Source organism: Bombina bombina, chromosome 6 (assembly GCF_027579735.1).
Source record: "Bombina bombina isolate aBomBom1 chromosome 6, aBomBom1.pri, whole genome shotgun sequence".
In the NCBI taxonomy this organism is placed as follows: Eukaryota; Metazoa; Chordata; class Amphibia; order Anura; family Bombinatoridae; genus Bombina; species Bombina bombina.
In genome coordinates this window covers 230610420-230626227 of record NC_069504.1, presented here as the reverse complement: position 1 = coordinate 230626227, position 15808 = coordinate 230610420, and the positions used below count along the sequence as shown (strand labels likewise).

The 15808-nt window shown below is 41.5% G+C and overlaps 1 protein-coding gene across 4 annotated transcripts in view; it reads right to left on the bottom strand.

The window, feature by feature from the left end:
• Positions 1–15808, bottom strand: part of PPP1R12A (protein phosphatase 1 regulatory subunit 12A) — an 875274-nt gene that overhangs the window by 734416 nt on the left and 125050 nt on the right. The gene's annotated exons all lie outside the window — the stretch shown is intronic.

The window sequence follows — 15808 nt, the reverse complement described above, 5'->3', positions numbered from 1 at the left end:
CGCAGGGTAATACATGTGACGATAATACAGTTTGGGACTTTTGTGGAAGAGGCTGAGGCATTGCCTTGAGGGAATGGTGGCTCAGAATCAAACAGTCTGTCTTTGTACATTAAAGTTCTTTCAATACAAGAACTACAAAAAAGGTAAAGGGGGTTCAAATTGGGCATTCAAGCAATAATGCCCCCATATGGACCACAAAGTTCTGACGACTGCAATAGAGGTAGTCTAACCCCAATAAAGTTAAAAACACAGTGACTGTATAAAATTTTGTCCTGAGCCACCAATAAAGCCCTTTCTCCATCAGGCATAATTAACCTCTAGGACTCTGGCGTCCTGTATCCACAGAGTGCCCTGCTATCCTGTCTACTAGTATCCTGACTCTCAGGATAAAGGTCCCAATTAAGGTGCAGACTATTAACTTCTGAGTGTCAAACTTTTTTCTCCACTTTTAGAAATAAAATGGCACTTACCTGCACCCTTGCCTGTCAGACAGGGAGACAGCTCACCTGGAATGAGAGGAAGCCACTCCTTACAGAGACCTGTGGATAAAAAGGAACAGAGTAAGCCTACTCTGGCATTCTGTTGCAGGGCAGCAATCTTGTCAGGAAAACACAGTGAGGCCCACCCTACAAGTTCCTAACCGCTTAAAAGCTACCACAGCCCCACTGAAGAGACTAACGTGGAATACAGCTAGACCCAGAGTGTCAGGGAAGATCAGAGCAAGCCTGCTCAGACTTCCAAAATAAAAAAACATAATTTATGTAAGAACTTACCTGATAAATTCATTTCTTTCATATTAGCAAGAGTCCATGAGCTAGTGACGTATGGGATATACATTCCTACCAGGAGGGGCAAAGTTTCCCAAACCTCAAAATGCCTATAAATACACCCCTCACCACACCCACAATTCAGTTTCACGAATAGCCAAGAAGTGGGGTGATAAGAAAAAAGTGCGAAAGCATATAAAATAAGGAATTGGAATAATTGTGCTTTATACAAAAATCATAACCACCACAAAAAAAGGGCGGGCCTCATGGACTCTTGCTAATATGAAAGAAATGAATTTATCAGGTAAGTTCTTACATAAATTATGTTTTCTTTCATGTAATTAGCAAGAGTCCATGAGCTAGTGACGTATGGGATAATGATTACCCAAGATGTGGATCTTTCCACACAAGAGTCACTAGAGAGGGAGGGATAAAATAAAGACAGCCAATTCCTGCTGAAAATAATCCACACCCAAAATAAAGTTTAATGAAAAACATAAGCAGAAGATTCAAACTGAAACCGCTGCCTGAAGTACTTTTCTACCAAAAACTGCTTCAGAAGAAGAAAATACATCAAAATGGTAGAATTTAGTAAAAGTATGCAAAGAGGACCAAGTTGCTGCTTTGCAAATCTGATCAATCGAAGCTTCATTCCTAAACGCCCAGGAAGTAGAAACTGACCTAGTAGAATGAGCTGTAATCCTCTGAGGCGGAGTTTTACCCGACTCAACATAGGCAAGATGAATTAAAGATTTCAACCAAGATGCCAAAGAAATGGCAGAAGCTTTCTGGCCTTTTCTAGAACCGGAAAAGATAACAAATAAACTAGAAGTCTTTCGAAAAGACTTAGTAGCTTCAACATAATATTTCAAAGCTCTAACAACATCCAAAGAATGCAACGATTTCTCCTTAGAATTCTTAGGATTAGGACATAATGAAGGAACCACAATTTCTCTACTAATGTTGTTGGAATTCACAACTTTAGGTAAAAATTCAAAAGAAGTCCGCAACACCGCCTTATCCTGATGAAAAATCAGAAAAGGAGACTCACAAGAAAGAGCAGATAATTCAGAAACTCTTCTGGCAGAAGAGATTGCCAAAAGGAACAAAACTTTCCAAGAAAGTAATTTAATGTCTAATGAATGCACAGGTTCAAACGGAGGAGCTTGAAGAGCCCCCAGAACCAAATTCAAACTCCAAGGAGGAGAAATTGACTTAATGACAGGTTTTATACGAACCAAAGCTTGTACAAAACAATGAATATCAGGAAGAATAGCAATCTTTCTGTGAAAAAGAACAGAAAGAGCAGAGATTTGACCTTTCAAGGAACTTGCGGACAAACCCTTATCTAAACCATCCTGAAGAAACTGTAAAATTCTCGGTATTCTAAAAGAATGCCAAGAAAAATGATGAGAAAGACACCAAGAAATATAAGTCTTCCAAACTCTATAATATATCTCTCTAGATACAGATTTACGCGCCTGTAACATAGTATTAATCACAGAGTCAGAGAAACCTCTTTGACCAAGAATCAAGCGTTCAATCTCCATACCTTTAAATTTAAGGATTTCAGATCCTGATGGAAAAAAGGACCTTGTGACAGAAGGTCTGGTCTTAACGGAAGAGTCCACGGTTGGCAAGAGGCCATCCGGACAAGATCCGCATACCAAAACCTGTGAGGCCATGCCGGAGCTACCAGCAAGAACAAACGAGCATTCCTTCAGAATCTTGGAGATTACTCTTGGAAGAAGAACTAGAGGCGGAAAGATATAGGCAGGATGATACTTCCAAGGAAGTGATAATGCATCCACTGCCTCCGCCTGAGGATCCCGGGATCTGGACAGATACCTGGGAAGTTTCTTGTTTAGATGAGACGCCATCAGATCTATTTCTGGAAGTTCCCACATTTGAACAATCTGAAGAAATACCTCTGGGTGAAGAGACCATTCGCCCGGATGCAACGTTTGGCGACTGAGATAATCCGCTTCCCAATTGTCTATACCTGGGATATGAACCGCAGAGATTAGACAGGAGCTGGATTCCGCCCAAACCAAAATTCGAGATACTTCTTTCATAGCCAAAGGACTGTGAGTCCCTCCTTGATGATTGATGTATGCCACCATAGTGACATTGTCTGTCTGAAAACAAATGAACGATTCTCTCTTCAGAAGAGGCCAAAACTGAAGAGCTCTGAAAATTGCACGGAGTTCCAAAATATTGATCGGTAATCTCACCTCCTGAGATTCCCAAACTCCTTGTGCCGTCAGAGATCCCCACACAGCTCCCCAACCTGTGAGACTTGCATCTGTTGAAATTACAGTCCAGGTCGGAAGCACAAAAGAAGCCCCCTGAATTAAACGATGGTGATCTGTCCACCACGTTAGAGAGTGTCGTACAATCGGTTTTAAAGATATTAATTGAGATATCTTTGTGTAATCCTTGCACCATTGATTCAGCATACAGAGCTGAAGAGGTCGCATGTGAAAACGAGCAAAGGGGATCGCGTCCGATGCAGCAGTCATAAGACCTAGAATTTCCATGCATAAGGCTACCGAAGGGAATGATTGTGACTGAAGGTTTCGACAAGCTGAAATCAATTTTAGACGTCTCTTGTCTGTTAAAGACAGAGTCATGGACACTGAATCTATCTGGAAACCCAGAAAGGTTACCCTTGTCTGAGGAATCAATGAACTTTTTGGTAAATTGATCCTCCAACCATGATCTTGAAGAAACAACACAAGTCGATTCGTATGAGATTCTGCTAAATGTAAAGACTGAGCAAGTACCAAGATATCGTCCAAATAAGGAAATATCACAATACCCTGTTCTCTGATTACAGACAGAAGGGCACCGAGAACCTTTGTAAAAATTCTTGGAGCTGTAGCTAGGCCAAACGGCAGAGCCACAAACTGGTAATGCTTGTCCAGAAAAGAGAATCTCAGGAACTGATAATGATCTGGATGAATCGGAATATGCAGATATGCATCCTGTAAATCTATTGTGGACATATAATGCCCTTGCTGAACAAAAGGCAAGATAGTCCTTACAGTTACCATTTTGAACGTTGGTATCCTTACATAACGATTCAATATTTTTAGATCCAGAACTGGTCTGAAGGAATTCTCCTTCTTTGGTACAATGAAGAGATTTGAATAAAACCCCATCCCCTGTTCCGGAACTGGAACTGGCATAATTACTCCAGCCAACTCTAGATCTGAAACACAATTCAGAAATGCTTGAGCTTTCACTGGATTTACTGGGACACGGGAAAGAAAAAATCTCTTTGCAGGAGGTCTCATCTTGAAACCAATTCTGTACCCTTCTGAAACAATGTTCTGAATCCAAAGATTGTGAACAGAATTGATCCAAATTTCTTTGAAAAAACGTAACCTGCCCCCTACCAGCTGAGCTGGAATGAGGGCCGCACCTTCATGTGGACTTAGAAGCAGGCTTTGCCTTTCTAGAAGGCTTGGATTTATTCCAGACTGGAGAAGGTTTCCAAACTGAAACTGCTCCTGAGGATGAAGGATCAAGCTTTTGTTCTTTGTTGAAACGAATGGAACGAAAACGATTATTAGCCCTGTTTTTACCCTTAGATTTTTTATCCTGTGGTAAAAAAGTTCCTTTCCCACCAGTAACAGTTGAGATAATAGAATCCAACTGAGAACCAAATAATTTGTTACCCTGGAAAGAAATGGAAAGTAGAGTTGATTTAGAAGCCATATCAGCATTCCAAGTCTTAAGCCATAAAGCTCTTCTAGCTAAAATAGCTAGAGACATAAACCTGACATCAACTCTGATAATATCAAAAATGGCATCACAGATAAAATTATTAGCATGCTGAAGAAGAATAATAATATTATGAGAATCATGATCTGTTACTTGTTGCGCTAAAGTTTCCAACCAAAAAGTTGAAGCTGCAGCAACATCAGCCAATGATATAGCAGGTCTAAGAAGATTACCTGAACACAGATAAGCTTTTCTTAGAAAGGATTCAATTTTCCTATCTAAAGGATCCTTAAACGAAGTACCATCTGACGTAGGAATAGTAGTACGCTTAGCAAGGGTAGAAATAGCCCCATCAACTCTAGGGATTTTGTCCCAAAATTCTAATCTGTCAGATGGCACAGGATATAATTGCTTAAAACGTTTAGAAGGAGTAAATGAATTACCCAATTTATCCCATTCTTTGGAAATTACTTCAGAAATAGCATTAGGAACAGGAAAAACTTCTGGAATAACCACAGGAGATTTAAATACCTTATCTAAACGTTTAGAATTAGTATCAAGAGGACCAGAATCCTCTATTTCTAAAGCAATTAGTACTTCTTTAAGTAAAGAACGAATAAATTCCATTTTAAATAAATATGAAGATTTATCAGCATCAATCTCTGAGACAGAATCCTCTGAACCAGAAGAGTCATCAGAATCAGAATGATGATGTTCATTTAAAAATTCATCTGTAGAGAGAGAAGTTTTAAAAGATTTTTTTATGTTTACTAGAAGGAGAAATAACAGACATAGCCTTCTTGATGGATTCAGAAACAAAATCTCTTATGTTATCAGGAACATTCTGCACCTTAGATGTTGAAGGAACAGCAACAGGCAATGGTACATTACTAAAGGAAATATTATCTGCATTAACAAGTTTGTCATGACAATTAATACAAACAACAGCCGGAGGAATAGCTACCAAAAGTTTACAGCAGATACACTTAGCTTTGGTAGTTCCAGCACTAGACAGCGATTTTCCTGAAGTATCTTCTGACTCAGATGCAACGTGAGACATCTTGCAATATGTAAGAGAAAAAACAACATATAAAGCAAAATTTATCAAATTCCTTAAATGACAGTTTCAGGAATGGGAAAAAATGCCAAAGAACAAGCTTCTAGCAACCAGAAGCAATGAAAAATGAGACTTAAATAATGTGGAGACAAAAGTGACGCCCATATTTTTTTAGCGCCAAATAAGACGCCCACATTATTTGGCGCCTAAATGCTTTTGGCGCCAAAAATGACGCCACATCCGGAACGCCGACATTTTTGGCGCAAAAGAACGTCAAAAAATGATGCAACTTCCGGCGACACGTATGACGCCGGAAACGGAAAAGATTTTTTGCACCAAAAAAGTCCGCGCCAAGAATGACGCAATAAAATGAAGCATTTTCAGCCCCCGCGAGCCTAACAGCCCACAGGGAAAAAAAAGAGTCAAATTTTTTAAGGTAAGAAAAAATGATTGATTCAAATGCATTATCCCAAATATGAAACTGACTGTCTGAAAATAAGGAATGTTGAACATTCTGAGTCAAGGCAAATAAATGTTTGAATACATATATTTAGAACTTTATAAAAAAGTGCCCAACCATAGCTTAGAGTGTCTCAGAAAATAAGATTTACTTACCCCAGGACACTCATCTACATGTTTGTAGAAAGCCAAACCAGTACTGAAACGAGAATCAGCAGAGGTAATGGTATATAAATAAGAGTATATCGTCTATCTGAAAAGGGAGGTAAGAGATGAATCTCTACGACCGATAACAGAGAACCTATGAAATAGACCCCGTAGAAGGAGATCACTGCATTCAAATAGGCAATACTCTCCTCACATCCCTCTGACATTCACTGCACGCTGAGAGGAAAACCGGGCTCCAACTTGCTGCGGAGCGCACATCAACGTAGAATCTAGCACAAACTTACTTCACCACCTCCATAGGAGGCAAAGTTTGTAAAAACTGAATTGTGGGTGTGGTGAGGGGTGTATTTATAGGCATTTTAAGGTTTGGGAAACTTTGCCCCTCCTGGTAGGAATGTATATCCCATACGTCACTAGCTCATGGACTCTTGCTAATTACATGAAAGAAAAAAAATCTTGATAGAAGAAATCTTTGACACCTAAACTTCACCTCTTCCTAGCACTGAAGGCAAAGAGAATTACTGGGGGTTGTGGGAAGGGAAGTGATTCTTAACAGCTTTGCTGTGGTGCTCTTTGCCTCCTCCTGCTGCCCAGGAGTGATATTGCCAACAGTAATTGATGATGATCCGTGGACTCACTGTATCAATGGAAAGAAATAACAGACTTACCCTCTAGGATCTATGCTGTGGAACAGATACAGCCTCTCAAGTGTGACAGCCTTGTAGCGATGCTCTGAAAGGGACCCAAATGTGGAAAAGCAAACATCGTAACTCGTTAACACTGATTGCTCAGGAGTTGTTAGACAGTCTGGCCTCTCTTGAAAGAAACATACCCATTACAGGACTATCCGAATCTTCTGATACTTCTCTGCCATCATCCTTTAGTGATGAAAGGCAAAGAATAACTGGGACTCTGAACGATGGGACTCTGAGAAACTTGTTTAGACACTTGAGGTCTAAGATGGGTCTGAAAGTGCCCTCTTTTTTGGGAACCACAAACCGATTTGAGTAAAACCCCTGTCCTTGTTCCGATTTTGGAACTGGACAAATTACTCCCATGGTAACAAGGTCCTTTACACAGCGTAAGAACGCCTCTTTTTATCTGGTCGGCAGATAATCTTGAAAGATGAAATAACCTTCTTGGGAGAAAATCCTTGAAATCTAACTGATAACCGTGGGTCACTTTCTAGTGCCCAGGGGTCCTGAACATCTCTTGCCCAAGCATGGGCAAAGAAAGTCTGCCCCCTACTAGATCCGGTCCCGGATCGGGGGCCACCCCTTCATGCTGTCTTTGTAGCAGCAGCGGGCATCTTGGATTGTTTACCTTTATTCCAATTCTGGTTGGGTCTCCAGACTGACTTAGATTGGGTAAAATTCCCTTCCTGCTTTGTGGAGCAAGAGGAAGCAGAAGGTCCTCCCTTAAAATTCCGAAAGGAACGAAAATTCTGTTTACCCCTCATCCTAACAGACTTATCCTGAGGTAGGGCATGGCCTTTACCTCCTGTAATGTCAGAAATGATTTCCTTCAATTCTGGACCGAAAAGGGTCTTACCTTTAAAGGGAATAGCCAAAAGCTTAGTTTTTGATGACACATCAGCAGACCAAGATTTGAGCCACAATGCTCTATGCGGTAGAATAGCAAATCCTGCATTTTTCGCCGCTAATTTAGCAATTGAAAAGCAGCATCAGTAATAAAAGAATTAGCTAACTTGAGAGCCTTAATTCTATCCAAAATGTCATCTAACTGAGTTTCAACCTTCAAAGACATTTCCAGAGCTTCAAACCAAAAAGCTGCTGCAGTAGTTACTGGAACAATGCAAGCAGTACGTTGTAAAAGAAAACTCTGATTAATAAACAATTTCATTAGAAGACCCTCTAATTTTTTTTAACCATAGGGTCTTTGAAAGCACAACTGTCCTCAATGGGTATAGTTGTACGCTTAGCCAGGGTAGATATAGCTCCCTCCACCTTAGGGACCGTTTGCCACAAGTCCCGAATGGTGTCTGATATAGGAAACATTTTCTTAAAAGTAGGAGGGGGAGAAAACGGTATACCTGGTCAATCCCATTCCTTCTTTATAATTTCCGAAATTCTTTTAGGAACCAGAAAAACATCAGTGTAAGTAGGCACTTCCAGATATTTGTCCATCTTAAACAAATTTCTCTGGTGGTATCATAATAGGATCACAATCATCCAGAGTCGCTAAAATCTCTTGAAGCAACAGACGGAGGTGTTTAAGCTTACATTTAAAGGACATAACGTCCGAATCTGTCTGAGGTAACACATTCCCTGAAATTTCTCCCTCAGACAGCGATTCCCTGACCCCCAACTCACAACACTGTGAGGGTACATCGGAAATAGCTAATAAAGCATCAGAGGATTCAGTATTTACATTAATACCTGACCTACTGCGTTTACCCTGTAACACTGGTAATTTAGATAATACCTCTGTAAGGGTAGTTGACATAACTGCAGCCATCTCCTGCAGAGTAAAGGAATTAGACGCACTCAAGGTACTTGGCGTCGCTTGTGTGGGCATAAAAAGTTGTGAGACTTGGGGAGAATTGGATGGCATATCCTGATTCTCTTCAGATTGAGAATCATCCTTAGGCACACTATCTTGACCTAAAATATGGTCTTTACAATGTAAGGCCCTTTCAGTACAAGAGGTACACAATGTAAGAGGGGATTCCACAATAGCTTCTAAACACATAGAACAATGAGATTCCTCAATGTCAGATATCTTGATCAGACTAATAATAGCCACAGAAGTAGTTTAAACACTATTTATTGCTTTACATAAATCTTTGAAAAACGTGTACTGCGCCTTTAAGAAAGAGTGAACAATGTTTCCAAAACAGCTTAAATAACGTTAATTTGTTTAAAAAATTAACTAAAACTTATTGGTATACTCAAAAATAATTGCACCCTATGAGTAAGGTGATAATTAAGGCTCTAATGTGAAAAATATATCAGTTTACACAAACATAATTTATGCTTACCTGAAATTTCTTTCTCTTGTGATATATCGAGTCCACAGATTCAACCTTTCTTGTGGGATATTCTCCTTCCCAACAGGAAGTGGCAAAGAGAGCACCCACAGCAGAGCTCTCAATATAGTTCCCCCCTTAGTTCCACCCCCCAGTCATTCGACCGAAGGCTAGGAAGAAAAAGGAGAAACTACAGGGTGCAGTGGTGACTGAAAGTATATGGCTGTCTTAAAAAACAGGGTGGGCCGTTGACTCGATACATCACAAGAGAAATAAATTTATCAGGTAAGCATAAATTATGTTTTCTTTTGTAAGATGTATCGAGTCCACGGATTCATCCTTACTTGTGGGATACCAATACCAAAGCTTTAGGACACGGATGAAGGGAGGGACAAGACAGGGACCTTAAACGGAAAGCACCACTGCTTGTAGAACCTCTCTCCCAAAAATAGCCTCCGAAAAAGCAAAAGTATCGAATTTGTAAAATTTGGAAAAAGAATGAACCGCGAAGACCAAGTCGCCGCCTTACAAATCTGTTCAACAGAAGCCTCATTTTTAAAAGCCCATGTGGAAGTCACAGCTCTAGTAGAATGAGCAGTAATTCTTTCAGGAGGCTGCTGTCCAGCAGTCTCATAGGCAAAACGGATGATGCTTTTCAGCCAAAAGGAAAGAGGTAGCCGTAGCCCTTTGACCTCTCCGTTTACCAGAATAAACAACAATGAAGATGTTTGACAGAAATCTTTAGTTGCTTGTAAGTAGAACTTTAAAGCACGAACCACATCAAGATTGTGTAACAGACGTTCCTTCTTTGATGAAGGATTAGGACACAGAGAAGGAACAACAATCTCTTGATTGATATTCTTATTAGAAACAACCTTAGGAAGAAACCCAGGCTTGGTACGCAAAACCACCTTATCTGCATGGAAAACAAGGTAAGGGGAATCACATTGTAAAGCAGATAGCTCAAACTCTTCGAGCCGAAGAGATAGCTACTAAAAACAAAAAACTTTCCAAGATAGAAGCTTGATATCTATGGAATGCATAGGTTCAAACGGAACCCCTTGAAGAACTTTAAGGACTAAGTTTAGGCTCCAAGGCAGAGCAACTGGCTTAAATACAGGCTTAATTCTGACCAAAACCTGACTAAATGCTTGAACGTCTGGGACATCTGCCAGACGTTTGTGTAGTAGAATAGACAAAGCAGATATTTGTCCTTTTAGGGAACTAGCAGATAATCCCTTCTCCAAACCTTCTTGGAGAAAAGACAATATTCTAGGAATCCTAATCTTACTCCATGAGTAACCTTTGGATTAACACCAATAAAGATATTTGCGCTAAATCTTATGATAGATCTTCCTGGTGACAGGCTTTCTAGCCTGAATCAGGGTATAAATGACCGACTCAGAGAAACCACGCTTTGATAGAATCAGGCGTTCAATCTCCAAGCAGTCAGACGCAGAGAAATTAGATTTGGATGCGTGAACGGACCTTGGATTAGAAGGTCCCGCCTCATTGGCAGAGTCTACGGTGGAACCGAGGACATGTCCACTAGGTCTGCATACCAAATCCTGCGTGGCCACGCAGGTTCTATGAGAATTACCGAAGCTCTCTCCTGCTTGATTCTGGCAACCAGACGTGGGAGAAGAGGAAAAGGTGGAAATACATAGGCCAGATTGAAGGACCAAGGCACTGCAACTATCAGTACCGCCTTGGGATCCCGGGACCTGGACCCATAACGAGGAAGTTTGGCATTTTGACAAGACGCCATCAGATCCAATTCTGGTGTGCCCCATAGCTGAATCAGCTGGGCAAATACCTGCGGATGGAGTTCCCACTCCCCCGGATGAAAAGTCTGATGACTTAGAAAATCCGCCTCCCAGTTCTCTACCCCTGGGATGTGGATTGCTGAGAGATGGCAAGAGTGATCCTCTGCCCACCGGATTATTTTGGTTACCTCCATCATCGCTAGAGGACTCTTTGTTCCTACTTGATGATTGATATAAGCTAAAGTTGTGATGTTGTCCGACTGAAATCTGATGAATTTGGCCGCAGCAAGCTGAGGCCAGGCCTGAAGCGCATCGAATATCGCTCTCAGTTCTAGAATGTTTATCGGGAGGAGAGCTTCCCTGTGCTTTCAGGGAGTTCCAGACTGCACCCCAGCCTAGCAGGCTGGTATCTGTCGTTACAATGAGCCACTCTGGCCTGCGGAAACACATTCCCTGAGACAGGTGGTCCTGAGACAACCACCAGAGAAGAGAATCTCTGGACCCCTGGTCCAGATGTAATTGAGGAGATAAATCTGCATAATCCCCATTCCACTGTTTGAGCATGCATAGTTGCAGTGGTCTGAGGTATAGGCGGGCAAAAGGAACTATGTCCATTGCCGCTACCATGAGTCCGATTACCTCCATACACTGAGCCACTGATGGCCGAGGAATGGAATGAAGAGTTCGGCAAGTGGTTAAGAGTTTTAATTTTCTGACCTCCATCAGAAATATTTTCATTTCTACCGAGTCTATCAGAGTCCCTAGGAAGGAAACTCTTGTAAGGAAGAGAGAACTCTTAATGTTCACCTTTCACCCGTGAGCTCTAAGAAAAGCCAACACGATGTCCGTGTGAGACTTGGCTAGCTGGAAAGTCGACACCTGAATTAAGATGTCGTCTAGCTAAGGCGCCACTGCTATGCCCCGTGGTCGCAGAACCGTCAGAAGGGACCCTAGCACTTTCGTGAAAATTCTGGGAGCTGTGGCCAACCCGAAGGGAAGGGCTACAAACTCGTAATGCCTGTTTAGAAAGGGGAATCTGAGAAACTGTTGATGATCTCTGTGAATAGGGATGTGAAGATACGCATCCTTTAAGTTCATGGTAGTCATATATTGACCCTCCTGGATCAGAGGTAGAATAGTACGAATAGTCTCCATCTTGAATGATGGAACCTTGAGGAACTTGTTTAGAATTTTGAGATCCAAGAATGGTCTGAAAGTTCCCTCTTTTTTGGGAACCACAAACAGGTTTGAATAAAACCCTAGCCCCTTTTCCTCTATTGGGACTGGGCGGATCACCCCCATGGTATGTAGGTCTTCTACACAGCGTAAGAATGCCTCTCTCTTTGTCTGGTTTACAGACAATCGAGAAATGTGAAATCTCCCCCTTGGAAGGGAGCCCTTGAATTCCAGAAGATACCCCTGGGACACAATTTCTAAAGCCCAGGGATCGTGAACATCTCTTGCCCAAGCCTGAGCGAAGAGAGAGAGTGTATGCCCCCTACTAGAACCGGTCCCGGATCGGGGGCTACCCCTTCATGCTGTTTTAGAAGCAGCTGCAGGCTTCTTGGCCTGTTTACCCTTGTTCCAAGCCTGGTTAGGTCTCCAGACTGACTTGGATTGGGCAAAATTCCCCTCTTGCTTTGCAGTAGAGGAAGCTGAAGCGGGACCACTCTTAAAGTTCCGAAAGGAACGAAAATTATTCTGTTTGGTCCTCATCTTACTTGATCTATCCTGAGGGAGAGCATGACCTTTCCCTCCAGTGATGTCTGAACTAATCTCTTTCAGTTCAGGCCCGAATAGGGTCTTACCTTTGAAAGGGATGTTCAAAAGTTTAGATTTAGATGACACATCAGCAGACCAGGACTTAAGCCATAACACCCTGCGTGCTAAAATGGCAAAAGCTGAATTCTTTGCCGCTAATTTAGCCAGTTGAAATGCGGCATCTGTAATAAAAGAATTAGCCAACTTAAGGGCCTTAATTCTGTCCATAATCTCCTCTAATGGAGTCTCCATTTGAAGAGCCTCTTCTAGAGCCTCAAACCAGAAAGCAGCTGCAGTTGTTACAGGGACAATGCACACAATAGGTTGGAGAGAAAAACCTTGATGAACAAAAATTTTCTTCAAGAGACCCTTTAATTTTTTATCCATAGGATCTTTGAAAGCACAACTGTCTTCGATAGGTATAGTTGTACGCTTAGACAGAGTAGAAATAGCTCCCTCCACCTTAGGAACTGTCTGCCATGACTCCCTTATGGTGTCAGATATGGGAAACATTTTCTTAAAAACAGGAGGGGGAATAAACGGAATACCTTGTCTATCCCACTCCTTAGCAATTATATTCACAATCCTCTTAGGGACTGGAAAAACAGGAACCTCTAAGTAGCTATCCATTTTACACAATTTCTCTGGGACCACTATAGGGTCACAATCATCTAGAGTTGCTAATACCTCCCTAAGCAATAAGCAGAGGTGTTCAAGCTTAAATTTAAAGGCCGTCATATCAGAATCTGTCTGAGGAAGCGTCTTTCCTGAATCAGAAATTTCTCCCTCAGATAACAAATCCCTCACCCCTTCAGAGCATTGTGAGGGCATATCAGATACAGCTACTAAAGCATGAGACGGCTCAGCATTTTTCCTTAACCCAGAGCTGTCCCGCTTCCCTTGTAAACCAGGCAGTTTGGATAAAACCTCTGTGAGGGTTGTATTCATAACTGTGGCCATGTCTTGTAAAGTAAATGAATTTGACACACTAGAGGTACTTGGCGTCACTTGTGCGGGCGTTACTGGTTGTGACACTTGGGGAGAGCTAGATGGTGAACCCTCATTAACTTCTGACTGAGAATCATCTATTGCTCCATTTTTAAGTGCTAAAATATGCTCTTTATAATTTATAGACATATCAGTGCAAGTGGGACACATTCTAAGAGGGGGTTCCACAATGGCTTCCAAACATATTGAACAAGGATTTTCCTTCGTGTCAGACATGTTAAACAGGCTAGTAATGTAACAAGCAAGCTTGGAAAACACTGTAATCAAAGTAAATAACACTTAGAAATAAAACTGTACTGTGCCTTTAAGAGAAAAAAAAAGCTGCACAAGTTCTGCAAAACAGTGTAAAAAAGCAGTAAACTTAATGAAATTTTTGCAGTAGTATCTTACAGCCTTACTAACTTTGCACAGCTATGCAAATAAACAATTAACCCCTTAATGGCAAAACCGGATTGAAAAAACATCAAAACTGGTAAAAGACTTTCAGCACCTTGCCACAGCTTTGCTGTGGCGCCTACCTGCCCTTCAGAACGATTTGTGGGTAAAAAGCCTCCTTTACAGCCCTCAAACACAGCAGGAACCACTGGAGAAGCAGTTGGATGTCTCAAAGGAAAAGAAACTGCGCAACTGAGGCGCGAAAATAAGCCCCTCCCACCTCACTCGATGTTTTGAGGCATATTAAAAAAACACCTGAGAGTCTCTTAATTAACCATGTGGGTTAAAAACCCTAAAACAAGCCACAATGACCCCTTTAGTCCATTCAAAAAAACTTTATATTTGCATCATTTACTAAACAAACAAAAACGTTTTTTCCTAACAGTGTCACCAGTAAATTATGAGCCCTTCAAGCAAGCTGAAATTCCTATCCAAGTGTCTGAATACAGCTTACCCTTCCCTCATGGGGATATTGCCAGCCTTTTCTAGAATTAACAGTCTGTCTAGAAAAAATATAGACTGAACATACCTCATTTGCAGCTTAGCATGCAAACCGTTACCCCAACTGAAGTTTTCCTGTACTCTTCAGCCCTTGTGAGAACAGCAGTGGATCTCAGTTACAAAGTGCTAAGATCATAATCCTCCTTGCAGAAATCTTCATCCCTTTTCTGCCAGAGAGTAAATAGTACACACCGGTACCATTTAAAATAAACTTTTGCTTGAGAAATAAAAACTACCATTTTTGTCACCACATTCGCTCTGCACTTCCTAGTTTCTTAGAGTAGGCAAAGAGAATGACTGGGGGTGGAGCTAAGGGGGGAGCTATATAGACAGCTCTGCTGTGAGTGCTCTCTTTGCCACTTCCTGTTGGGAAGGAGAATATCCCACAAGAAAGGATGAATCCATGGACTCGACACATCTTACAAGAGAAATACCCTCTGCACCTCGCCACAACACTGCTGTGGCGCCTACCTGCCCCCAGGGTACTTCGTAATGAATAGCCAACACTCCAGGCCAGAGACTACTGTCCAGGAGCAACCGGAGTTACTGCTTGCTGCTTCTCTGTCAGAAGGAAGTGCGCATCTGAGCGCGCGAAAACAAGCCCCGCACCTTATGGCCGATGTCAGAGTAGGCCCAAACACAACCGCATGGAGAAGCGGTTTTTCACACAGCTAAGTGGAACACAAAAACACACCCCAAACACATCCCAGCAAGTCATGCTGGATATATAATAAAAAATAGCTCAATCGTTTAACTGCTTTATCAATTCACTGCCTTTATGCCTCTCCCAGAGTGTCATATCATGACCTTATGTCAGCTCAAAAAAATAAAAACAAGGGACTCCAGTAACACCCTTCTGTGTAACAGGTCTACTGCTTACCCCATTCCCATACAGGGAAATAAATGCCAGCCAGTTCTGATATATCAAGTCTCTTCAGAAATAAAAGGCTGCATATACCTTAATCTCCACACTGAAGATGTCTCATGTGTTACCTACAGAAGTCTTGTAGGGACCAGCGTGGATCTTAGTTACATCTAAGATCATCAAAACTCAGGGCAGAAATCTTCTTCCATAACCCCCCGAGGAAAATAGTACACACCGGTACCATTTAAAATAAAAAAACTTCTTGATTGAAGAAAATAAAACTAACACCTCACTTTACCTCTT